The sequence below is a fragment of the Sus scrofa genome, chromosome 3 (genome assembly GCF_054392235.1).
Source record: "Sus scrofa isolate SSC_HxYL_T2T_F1_AM1 chromosome 3, Sscrofa_HxYL_maternal_Yorkshire_Landrace_v2.0, whole genome shotgun sequence".
Lineage (NCBI taxonomy): Eukaryota > Metazoa > Chordata > Mammalia > Artiodactyla > Suidae > Sus > Sus scrofa.
Genome location: NC_139385.1, coordinates 137,506,286 through 137,517,478, shown reverse-complemented (window position 1 = coordinate 137,517,478; position 11,193 = coordinate 137,506,286). Strand labels below are relative to the sequence as shown.

The window sequence follows — 11,193 nt, the reverse complement described above, 5'->3', positions numbered from 1 at the left end:
TGTCATTAGAGAATCTGCAAGAATTTTGCAAAGTACTGGACACGATGTTCAGCTGCTTTGAAAGCTGATGAGCACAGAGCAAGGCATTCATTGCCTTGTTATCAAAAGCGAGTCAGTGTCACGATGTTTTCTGACTGAATAAGTTACCATATGTTAAGCGGAAACAAATGTTGAAAGGCTTGTAGCCAAGCGACACGTCAATAGTTCTGATTTTTTCCACCCTGAACACATTTTAATTCATCCTAACATGACCATCTAAATTCACCAGAGGTTCAGAACTAGCCAAATGGAAAAACAGCTCACAAAATGGGGAATCAGTTCAATCCATGGATTCCCAAACTCCGTGAATGTCAGCATGAACCCGTTTCCCAGGGCTGGTTTTTCTTCTCCCATGTAGTTTGGTAGTTTGTGCTGGACTCATCTGCCTTTATCCCCTGCTTGGTCTTGGGTACAATCCAGGTGCAAATCCTGCTATTGAGGAGAGTATTTCAGATGGTTTTTGTTTGTTTGTTTGTTTGTTTTTGGCCAAGCCCAAGGCATACGGACTTTCCCCAGGGCCAGGGATTGAACTTGCGCCACAGCAGTGACGACATGGGATCCTTAACCCGCTGAGCCGCCAGGGAATTCCAAGGAAGTACTTCTTTGTTTGTTTGTTTTTAATCTTTTTTTTTTTTTTTTTTTTAGGGCGTATGGAAGTTCCCAGGCTAGGGGTGAATCCGAGCTGTAGCTGCTGGCCTATGTCACAGCCACAGCAACGCCAGATCTGAGCCGTGTCTCTGACCTACACCACAGCTCACAGCAATGACGGATCCTTAACCCACTGAGCGAGGCCAGGCATCGAACCTGCGTCCTCATGGATGCTAGTCAGGTTCACTAACCGCTGAGCCACACAGCGGGAACTCCTATTTTGAAACTTATGAGTTTGAAAGTTCATTGTTCTGATCCAAAATGTTATTTTGGATGTTTCAAAACTCTATGTGTAAAGATGGATAGAAATAAAACTAGGAAGAAATATGGATGATTCTTTTTTTTTTTTTTTGGCCACACCCAGAGCATGTGGAAGTTCCCAGCCAGGGATCAAACCTGCTCCCAATTTCGGCCTGCGCCACAGCTGTGACAATGCCAGATCCTTAACCTGCTGTGACAGGGCAGGAACTTCTGAAATAACGGATGATTCTGTGCACATCTGCATTTTCCAATTTTTTTGCTACAACCATACATGGCTCTTAGAATAAAGCCATACCACAAGTGTAAAAAATGGATTTTTTAATAATCATGTTGAATTGCTTTGTATTTACCTTGGTCAAAGTGTCAGAGAAAGGTTTTCATTCGAGACCCCTGGGCCTGGAGCCCTCAACTTGCTTCTTCTCACGTAAACACTAATTGGCCCCTTTGTGCTTTTATCTGGACTGTGACACATCCTGGGAAAAGACCAAACGATATCATTATAGATGAGAATACGTATTCGCCAGGTTTGTTTTACTCACAGGAATTGGCAACGTTCTGTTGCTCAAAGTTTTAATTTACATGCTTTCCAGCTCATAATGCAGTGAAACTATCATTTCTTTTTCCCCCTTGTTTGAGGAGAAATGAGTAGAGATTTAAAAAGCCATGTGCGTTCAGCGAAACAGTCCTGACACGTGTGCTGGGCGGGACTGACTGGCCATGAAGATTCAAAACCCTGACGCCTCACAGCCGCTAATCACTCACGGTTCAGTAAAGCAGTAAGCGAGGTGTTGAGTTTATTTTTCGTTTACATGCAGTCCATATCTGTGGACATTATAAAATTAAGGCTAAAATGCTTTATTGATGACTATGCCACTAGATAAATCAGCTTAACTACTGTAAAAGCTTTACTTCTTATTAGAACCACTCTAATTAATCTTTGACAAGGAAAGGTTTTCTATTAAACATTTTAAATAACAAAATACAATTGGTTCAGCTTAGTTACAGTCTATTGGCCTTTGGGGGGGTTGCTATAATAAAAATTTACAACAGCAATGTTCACTAGAATCTTCTGTTTGGGACAGATGAGCTCTATCTGTGAGCTACCAGCTACACGGGGCCATTGAGACCTTGAGATGTGACTGCTGTGACTCAGGAATTGATTCCATTTTATTTGATTTTAAACTAATTACAATTTGTTTTTATTTTAAAAATAAATATTTTATTTTTATTTTATTTTTATTTATTTAATATTTAATTTAATATTTTATTTTTAATTTTTTAATATTTTATTTTTATTTTTTTATCAAAGTATAATTGAGCTACAATGCGCTAACTTCTGTTGTATAGCAAAGTGACTTGGTTACACATATACATTCTTTTTAAAAAATATTCCTTTCCATCATGGTCTCTCCCAGGAGACTGGATATAGTTGTCTATGTTATACAGTAGGAGCTCAATGGTGATTCATTCTAAATGTAATAGTTTGCATCAACTATTCCCAAATCCCCAGTCTAACCCTCTCTCTCTCTCTCCCATCCCCCTTGGCAACCAAAAGTCAGTTCTCGGAGTTCCCGTCGTGGCACAGTGAAAGCGAATCCGACTAGGAACCATGAGGTTGTGGGTTCGATCCCTGGCCTTGCTCAGTGGGTTAAGGATCCAGCGTTGCCATGAGCTGTGGTGTAGATTGCAGATGAGGCTCGGATCCCGTGTGGCTGTGGCTGTGGCGTAGGCTGGCGGCTACAGTCCCGATTCGACCCCTAGCCTGGGAAGCTCTCTATGCCCCTGGTGCAGCCCTAAAAAGACAAAAAAAAAAAAGTCAGTTTTTATATTCGTGAGTCTGTTTTTGTTTCATAGATATGTTGATTTTAAAACACAGCCTTTGTTTATTTATTTATTTTGTCTTTTTAGGGCTGCACTTGTGGCACATGGAGGTTCCCAGGCTAGGGGTCTAATTGGAGCTGTAGCTGCTGGTCTACACCACAGCCACAGCAACGCCAGACCTGAACTGTGTCTTCAACCTACACCACACCTCGCGGCAACACCAAATCTTTAACCCACTGAGCAAGGCCAGGGATCGAACCCGCATCCTCATAGATACTAGTCAGGTTCTTAACCCACTGAGCCACAATGGGAACCCCATGGAGATTTCTCAAGAGCATCCACAGAAGACTTCGCATCTGGCCAGGTGCTCCCAGGCCTTTCGGACCAAGACAGCCGAGGCAGCACAGCCTGCTCCATGGCTTCTCCTGCTCTGGAGGCCGGCTGGCCAGGAGGGCCAAGTGCACACACCAGAAACAGGACTAGAAAGCCCTGGGCACGTTCAGAAGCCTCCAAACCACGTAGCAGCTGCCTCTCGCTAGCAGAAAAATAAGGACAGACATGGGAGGCTCAGCATCAGAGTAAGACACGCCGCGGGGGACAGGACCGACACAGCAGAGTGCAGCAGGTAACCCCAGGCAGCTCCAACCTTTCCGCTTGGCATAATGTTATATATAAAATGAGCTTAACAGAACTGCTACACAGGTAAGGACAGCTGGGATGTTTTGACACTTAGTCCTGAAGATAACAGCGCTACGGCTACCTTAGGAAATGAACAGCAAATGTGTTAAAATTGCTCACTTTCTTTTTTGGCAGTGTCCGCAACATGCGGAAGTTCCCGGGCCAGGGATCAAATCCATGCCACGGCAGTGACCCGAATCTCTGCAGGGACAATGTTGGATCCCTCACCCACTGAGCCACCAGGGAACTCCCCGAGGCACTTTTGGAGATTTAATCACAGTTATTAAAAGCAAAACACCCTGGTCCATACCTTCAATATAAGCTATAGCTATTTTCCAAAACGGCTGAAGCAGGAAATAAAAATAACCCCTTTCTTTGCTACTGGTCTCTTATCTCCCCAAGCCCCTCCCACAGCAGGAGGCAGAAACCAGATATCTATGAACTGAACACTTATTTCAAGCCAGATACTATCTCGTCTTCTCAGACTGACTGTGTATGTGTCGCAGGGGGCGCAGGAGGAACAGATGGACTTATGCTATTAAGTGGGCTCCAGGGTTCGAGCCCCCACGGCCTCCTTTTTGCTTTGTTCTTGTTTCTCTTTGGCTGTGCGCTTGGCCTCCAGAAGTTCCCTGGCCAGGGATCAGACCTGTGCCACATCAGCCACCTGAGCCACAGCAGTGACAACGCCAGAACCGTAACCCACTGAGCCGCCAGGGAACTCGCTAGGTCCCCTTTTGTGAAGGTGGGGACCATGCTTGTGTGTCTGAGTGCCCAGCCCTTACGCATCGTGAAGCAGACATTCATGGAATGAAGGAAGGAATGAAGAAACAGATTCCTGGAGTTCCCGTCGTGGCGCAGTGGTTAACGAATCCCACTAGGAACCATGAGGTTGCAAATTCAATCCCTCGCCTTGCTCAGTGAGTTGAGGATCTGGCGTTGCGGTGAGCTGTGGTATAGGTCACAGACGCGGCTCGGATCTGGCTCTGGCGTTGCTGTGGCTGTGGTGTAGGCCGGCAGCTGCAGCTCTGATTCGACCCCTCGCCTGGGAACCTCCATATGCTGCGGGTGCGGCCCTAAAAAGACCAAGAAAAAAAAAAAAAGAAACAGATTCCCATTTTCCTGACTCTCAGTGACTCTCTCAAGGTTATTTCACAACTGTCTTTCTAGAATACAAATCTGATCTTCCCACTGAAAGAACAGCAGCCCTTTATCCCCCAGGAACTGGAGTGTCCTGGAAGCTCCGGCACAATGGGGCTGATGAGGTCTTTTTTGGCCACGCCCCCGGCATGTGCACGTTCCTGGGCCAGGGATCGAACCGGAGCCACAGCAGCGACCCGAGCTGCTGCAGTGAAAACGCTGGATCCTTCACCCGCTGCACCACAAGACACCTCGCAATGAAGTCTCAAAACGAAATGGAGCCCATGGAAGCGAGTTCCGCATGGTCGTGTGATAAATATTGTTCCGGAAACACCTGTGAGCCCCGGACATTTAAAACTGTCCTCACTCTAGGTCACAGTCAAATGTGAAAGCCACCACGGCAGCAGAGTCCCTGATGGCCCTTTGTCCTCTCCCTTCCTTTGCACATGTTGTTTCCTCCTCTGGAATGTTCTTCCCCTTGCTCTGCCCCCGGGGACCGCTAGGCCATCCTTCAAGTTCAAGTTCTAGTTTACTCTCCCTCAGCTCATTCTTGGCCCTTCTCCGCTGCCTGGGGGGTAATTCTGGTTCGCTGGTCTCCCTGGCGCTGTGGGTAAAGGCAGGAAACAGGTCACATTTACCTTTCTCTTTCAAATGCGTATTACAGACCTTGTCTCAGATAAGAATCTAAAACGTTCATTCTTTAACAGACCCCTGCCTCCAGTTAGTGAAACTGAACATCAATTTATCAGGTAATGTCTTATAATTTCCCATTATTGTCATATTCAGCTTTTAAAAGCAACATGAGGAGTTCCTATCGTGGCTCAGCAGAAAGGAATCTGACTGGTATCCATGAGGATGCGGGTTCAATCCCTGGCCTCGCTCAGTAGATTAAGGATCTAGTGCTGCTGTGAGCTGTGGGGTAGGTCGCAGATGTGGCTTGGATCCCTCGTTGCTGTGGCTGTGAGGTAGGCCGGCAGCTGCAGCTCCGATTCAACCCCTAGCCTGGGAGCCTCCATATGCCATGGGTTCGGCCCTAAAAAGACAAACAAATAAATAGAAGCAACATGATTCTTCTATGACTAAGGCTTAAAAAAAATAAAAAGTTGGGTGGCCAAAAAAGAAAAAGAAATAATGAAAAGTTTGAAAACAACACATCCACTGAGTGTGGTTCTTAGATTTGTCTTTTTGTGTGTGTGTTTTGTCCTTTTTAGGGCTGCACCCAAGGCATATGGAGGTTCTCAGGCTAGGGGTCTAATCGGAGCTGTAGCCACCGGTCTACACCACAGCCACAACAACATCAGATCCAAGCCGTGTCTTCGACCTACACCACAGCTCACGGCAACGCCAGATCCTTAACCTACTGAGCAAGGCCAGGGATCGAACCTGCAAGCTCATGGTTCCTAGTTGGATTCATTTCCCCTGCGCCATGATGGGAACCCCCAGATCTGTTTTGAATGAGGTGAGGTACCACAGAACACATTGGTGATGTCATCTGCTCATTTCCTCCTACTCCCAATATTGATGCAACCCCACTTATTTTAATTTAGTTTTTTTTTTTCTGGCTGCCCTGAGGCATATGGCCAGTGATCAGATCTGAGCCCAAGATGCCACCTATGGTGCAGCTGGGACAACGCCAGATCCTTTAACCCACTCTGCCAGGCCGGGGATCCAACATGCGTCCTGGCACTGCAGAGATGCCACTGACCCCGCTGAGCCAGTGGGAACTCTGATGCAATTCCGTCTAAATCAAGGATGTGATCGAGGCCGATTTCAGAAGATCCCTACACTTTTTCAGGTAGAGAAAACATGACGAAGAGTCCCCGTTGTGGCTCAGTGGGGTATGAACCTGACTGGTATCCAGGAGGATGTGGGTTCGATCCCTGGCCTTGCTCGGTGGGTTAAGGATCCAGCATTGCCCTGAGCTACAGTGCAGGTTGCAGGTAGCTCGGATCCCACTGGTGCTGTGGCTGTGGTGCAGGCTGGCAGCTCCCAGCTCCGATTCACCCCCTAGCCTGGGAACTTCCATATGCCACAGGTTCAGCTCTAAAAAAGCAAAAAGAAAGAAAACATGATGCATGGCAAAGAGGCTGATGGACTCTGGAGGAATAAGGCAGAGCAAAAAGATTAGTGAAGCTTTCACGTTTAAATAAAATTTCCTTCTTTGTAAATAAATTGATTTGGGGCAACTGAAGATACTTAGAGGGAACAAGCCTCATTCCATTCTGGTTAAGCCCGAAAATACTTTTCCCCCCACCAATTCCACTTATGTTCTTTATTTTTCCATGACAATGGCTGCCTTTGGAAACACCTAGAAGAAATTCTAGAAGAAACGTACAAAGGTCCTCAGTTACCAGTCTGATGTATGGAGGATGGCTTTCTTCTCTCTCCGCCTACACAGCACCGATGCTTCATGACTGAAATGCTGCAAAAATGCAGGACAGAGCTTCCAAGCCCATTCAAATCAGCGTGGTTCTGGGTTGGAACTGCTTAAAGACCAGCAGGCTGCACTCTTGGCCCCACATTTCAGGGCAGTGGAAAGCCTTTCTAGACACCACTCCCAGGTTTAAAGTCTATAAGGGAGCTGCCGTTGTGGCTCAGCGGTGCTAATAACCGACTAATATCCATGAGGAGGCAGGTTCGATTCCTGGCCTCGCTCAGTGGGTTAAGGATCCAGCACTGCTGCAAGCTGAACGTCCATACGCTGCAGGTGCGGCCCTAAAAAGAAAACAAAAGGACCGTAAGGTTTTACTTTCTCTCACCAGCGTTCCAGGCTGCAAATAGAGGAGAATTAGGTACCTGCTTGCCCCACAGCTTGTGCCTTTGGCAAAAGACCAAACAGAACGGGGATAAGAGCCACGACTCACTGCCTCCGATCCTTGTCCTAAACACAGCAAAGGAGAGTGGAGGTGAAGGAGGAAGGGCGGTGACGGCTCCCAAGGAGGCTTGTTTGCGTTTACGTAGCTCAAACCGTGTTACAACACACACCACCAGCAGGCAGATCTCCCAGAAACACCCCGGATCACAGCCATCGCCTTGGACTTGGGGTTGGCTTGGATGCAGGAATCAATTTAGAATCACAGACTAGGAGAACTACAGTTAACCCTGAATAAAGTGGGGCTTATGGACCCCCACTCGGCACAGTTGAAAATCCAGACTTTTTTTTATATAGGTATTATCTCCAATCACGTTGACTTTTTTGCTGTTTGTCTTTTTAGGTCTGAATCTGAGACACATGGAGCTTCCCAGGCTAGGGGTCGAATGGAGCTGCAGCTGCCGGCCTACACAACAACCACAGCCACTCGGGATCCGAGCCGTGTCGGCAACCTACACCATAGTTCATGGCAACACTGGACCCTTAACCCACTGAGCAGGGATCGAACCCACGTCCTCATGGACATTAGTCAGGTTCGTCAACCACTGAGCCACGACAGGAACTCGATGTGTTTGGGTTTTTTTTTTTTTTTTTGCTTTATAGGGCTGCACCCGCAGCATATGGAAGTTCCCAGGCTGGGGGTCAAATTGGAGTTGCAGCTGCTGGCCTACACCACAGCCACAGCCACACAGGATTCGAGTCTTGTCTTTGACCTACACCACAGCTCACAGCAATGCCATGCCCTTAACCCACTGAGTGAGACCAGGGATCGAACCCACATCCCCACGGATACGAGTCTGTTTTGTTTCCGTTGAGCCACAACAGGAACTCCCCCCACAGACTTTTATAGTCTGTCTTCCTATTGGCGGTTCCTTTGCACCTGCGGGTTCGGCATCAGGATTGTGTGATCCTGCAGTATTTATTGAAGAAAAAAAATCCACGTATCCACGTGGCTGCCACACCATGGGGCCATTCTGGGTCAGAAGGGCCTGCGGGGGGGCTTCCTCTCTCTCAGATGCAAGCCCACCTTTCCTGCTGATCTGTCATGCCAGGGCTGGGCTCTGCCAACTCAGTGGTCTATGCTCCTCTGCTGGCGGTTGGGGTCTGATAGGCAGGCAGCGGTGGAAGGATGGAAGGTAGGAGAGGAGACCTTATTCCTTTTTCCAGCTCCTGTCAGCGTCCCCGCGGCAACAGACGACAGCCAGGGCTCCTTTCCGGATTCCTTGGGTGGCCCCAGCACCAACCATGGTGTCCCCTCAGAAGTGCCAGCACTGGTGGCGCTTTCCCCCTTAGTGATGTGCACGCCAGGGTGTCTGAGCGCGATCCGAGGTTTGAGCACCCGTTGGTAGTGGGGGGGGGTGTCTCCTTCCCGACCAGAGCGCTGCTGTAGCATCTCCTCCAGGGAAGTGAGGGCCCCTCCCTGGGGCTCCCACACTATGGGAACCCTACATTATTCTGGCAGTGGGGGCTGCTTCCCGAACTATTAATACCTGCTACCCCCATGTCCCTTTTTGCTACATCAGGCTTTTTTTTTCTTTTTAGGGCCACACCTGCAGCATATGGATGTTCCCGGCCTATGTCACAGCCATTGCAAGAGGGATCCGAGCCGCATCTGCCAACTACACCGCAGCTCGCGACAACTCTGGATCCTTAACCCACTGAACGAGGCCAGGGATTGAACCCGCATCCTCAAAGACTTTGTGTCAGGTTCTTAACCCGCTGAGCCACAATGGGAACTCCTACATCAGCCTGCTTGTATGAAGTCACCTCTGATTTTAACATCTGCCCTGGTTTTCTGACTGGACCCTGCCTGGGACACTACCTGGTATTAAGAGTGAGTCTGAGAACTATGTCTAGTCACTTATGATGGAGCATGATAATGGGAGAAAAAAGAATGTACACATGTATGCATAACTGGGTCACCTTGCTATACGGTAGAAAATTGACAGAACACTGTGAGCCAGCTATAATGGAAAAAATAAAAATCATCATACAAAAATAAAAACGAATCAGGAAAAAAAAAAAGACTGAGTCTGTCACCACGCCTTGGGCACACATATGTCTTACCAAAACACCTAAGTAAGGCATTTGCTGTTTCCTGCCCACAAAGCCAATGGCCTGGCCGGATGCGATGTCCTGAGCAGCACAGACAATCAAGATCTCTGCAGCCTAGCTGACGGCAGGGCAGAGAAATGCACGGCCGATTTCTTAGTCGTAACTTCTTTCTTCCCAAGTTATTTCATTTAGTGTGGATTCACTGTATCAACAAGAATGAGACCTGCAATTTTTGGTTTTTGTTCGCACCTGCAGCATGCAGACGTTTAGGGCCAGGGATCAAGCCCGCACCACAGCTGCGCCCCGAGCCACAGCAGTGACCACACTGGATCCTTAACCTGCTATGCCATCAGAGAACGCCTAAAATACTATTCTCCACCAGCATCTGCTTCACTGGAAGAAAAATGAAAACTGTTACTTCTCCACTAGGTGGCAACCGTTACACAAACTTGTGTTGAGATTCCCATGAAGCTTGTAGCCAACAAAAGGTTAACAGGCAAATTCTACTGATCCTAAGCAACCGACCATAGCTGGGCATGTGCCAAAGGTAGGCAGGACACAGGTTTGGCGTGAGGTTGTTTTGAGCCTTTCACTCACCGACGTGTGGCAGAGGCTGCTAGTTGTCCCCAGACTACTAGTTAGGATAGGCTTGGTTGTGTGGCAGTAACAAATTAACTCCAAATCGATCCCAGTGATTTGACACACTTCCCATCTCTCAGGGATCCAGGCTCACTGAGGCTCCAGGATCTTGGAGCTGCATCATCTGGAACCCGCGGCTTTCCTGGTAGTTGGGACAAGAGCTACTGCCGAGCTGCGTGTGGGCTTTTCAGCACACGTCACTTCCTCTCACAGCCAACTGGCCAGACCTAGGCACGTGGTCTCCCCAGGCGGCCCTCCTCCTGCCCCAAAGGGAGGGAATCAGATCCAGCAAGTCCTCCACATGGCATATCCAATCTTCTCTTCTGCAGCAGCAACGGAACTCGGGGGGTTAGCAGGCACGTGGCTGCCCCTCCCCCCACGGAGATTCCATTTCTAAATCTAAGGGCTTAGTTGTGGCCAGTGGGTGTAGATTGAAGTGAGGTGCGGGCAAGTGTCCCTAAGGAGACGTGTACCCTTCTCCTTCTGCACCTGCCTGCTGGCGAGGACGTCCTTCCAATGCCTGGGTCTCCAACAGCTCTCCTGGACTCTGAAGTGACCCTGGCCCCTGACTCTTTGGAGGGCCATACCACCTGCATGTGACAGGCGAATGTGTATCTTCTTAAAGCCGCGGTTATTGGGGAGGGGGGTGTCCACTCCTTGCAGCTGACGAACATGGTGCCCCAATGCCAAGTCTGTGATAGGTTCTTTGCCCAATAGTACCATCCTTCTTTCCCTTCCGTGTTCAGAATTACCTGATAGCCAGAGGTCTAGGGACGGAGGTCAAATATCTGTTATTAATAAAACTGATCGGAGACACAGCTTTAGCTTGGTGGACAGAGGCGCTTGTTACACTTGACCTCTGAACCCGACAGATCGCCAGCTCGTTTGTGGGCATCACTCGGGTGCCTCAGCCTTCACACTGCTGACGATTGGCCTGGATGATTCTATTAGGGGGGCGGCTGTCTGGGCGCGGCAGGATGCTCGGCGGCAGCCTCAGCTTTGGCAAGACGGCCATCACGCTCTCCAGTCATGACCCTTGAAAC

At 48.6% G+C, this 11,193-nt stretch overlaps 1 long non-coding RNA gene across 1 annotated transcript; it reads right to left on the bottom strand.

The window, feature by feature from the left end:
* Positions 1-6,718: 6,718 nt before the first annotated feature.
* On the bottom strand, positions 6,719-10,344 carry LOC146404961 (uncharacterized). Its single transcript, XR_014842557.1, has 2 exons — positions 10,109-10,344; positions 6,719-7,299 (listed from the first exon to the last, which is right to left on the bottom strand). It is a non-coding gene; the product is annotated as an uncharacterized LOC146404961 (long non-coding RNA).
* Between the last annotated feature and the right edge of the window lie 849 nt (positions 10,345-11,193).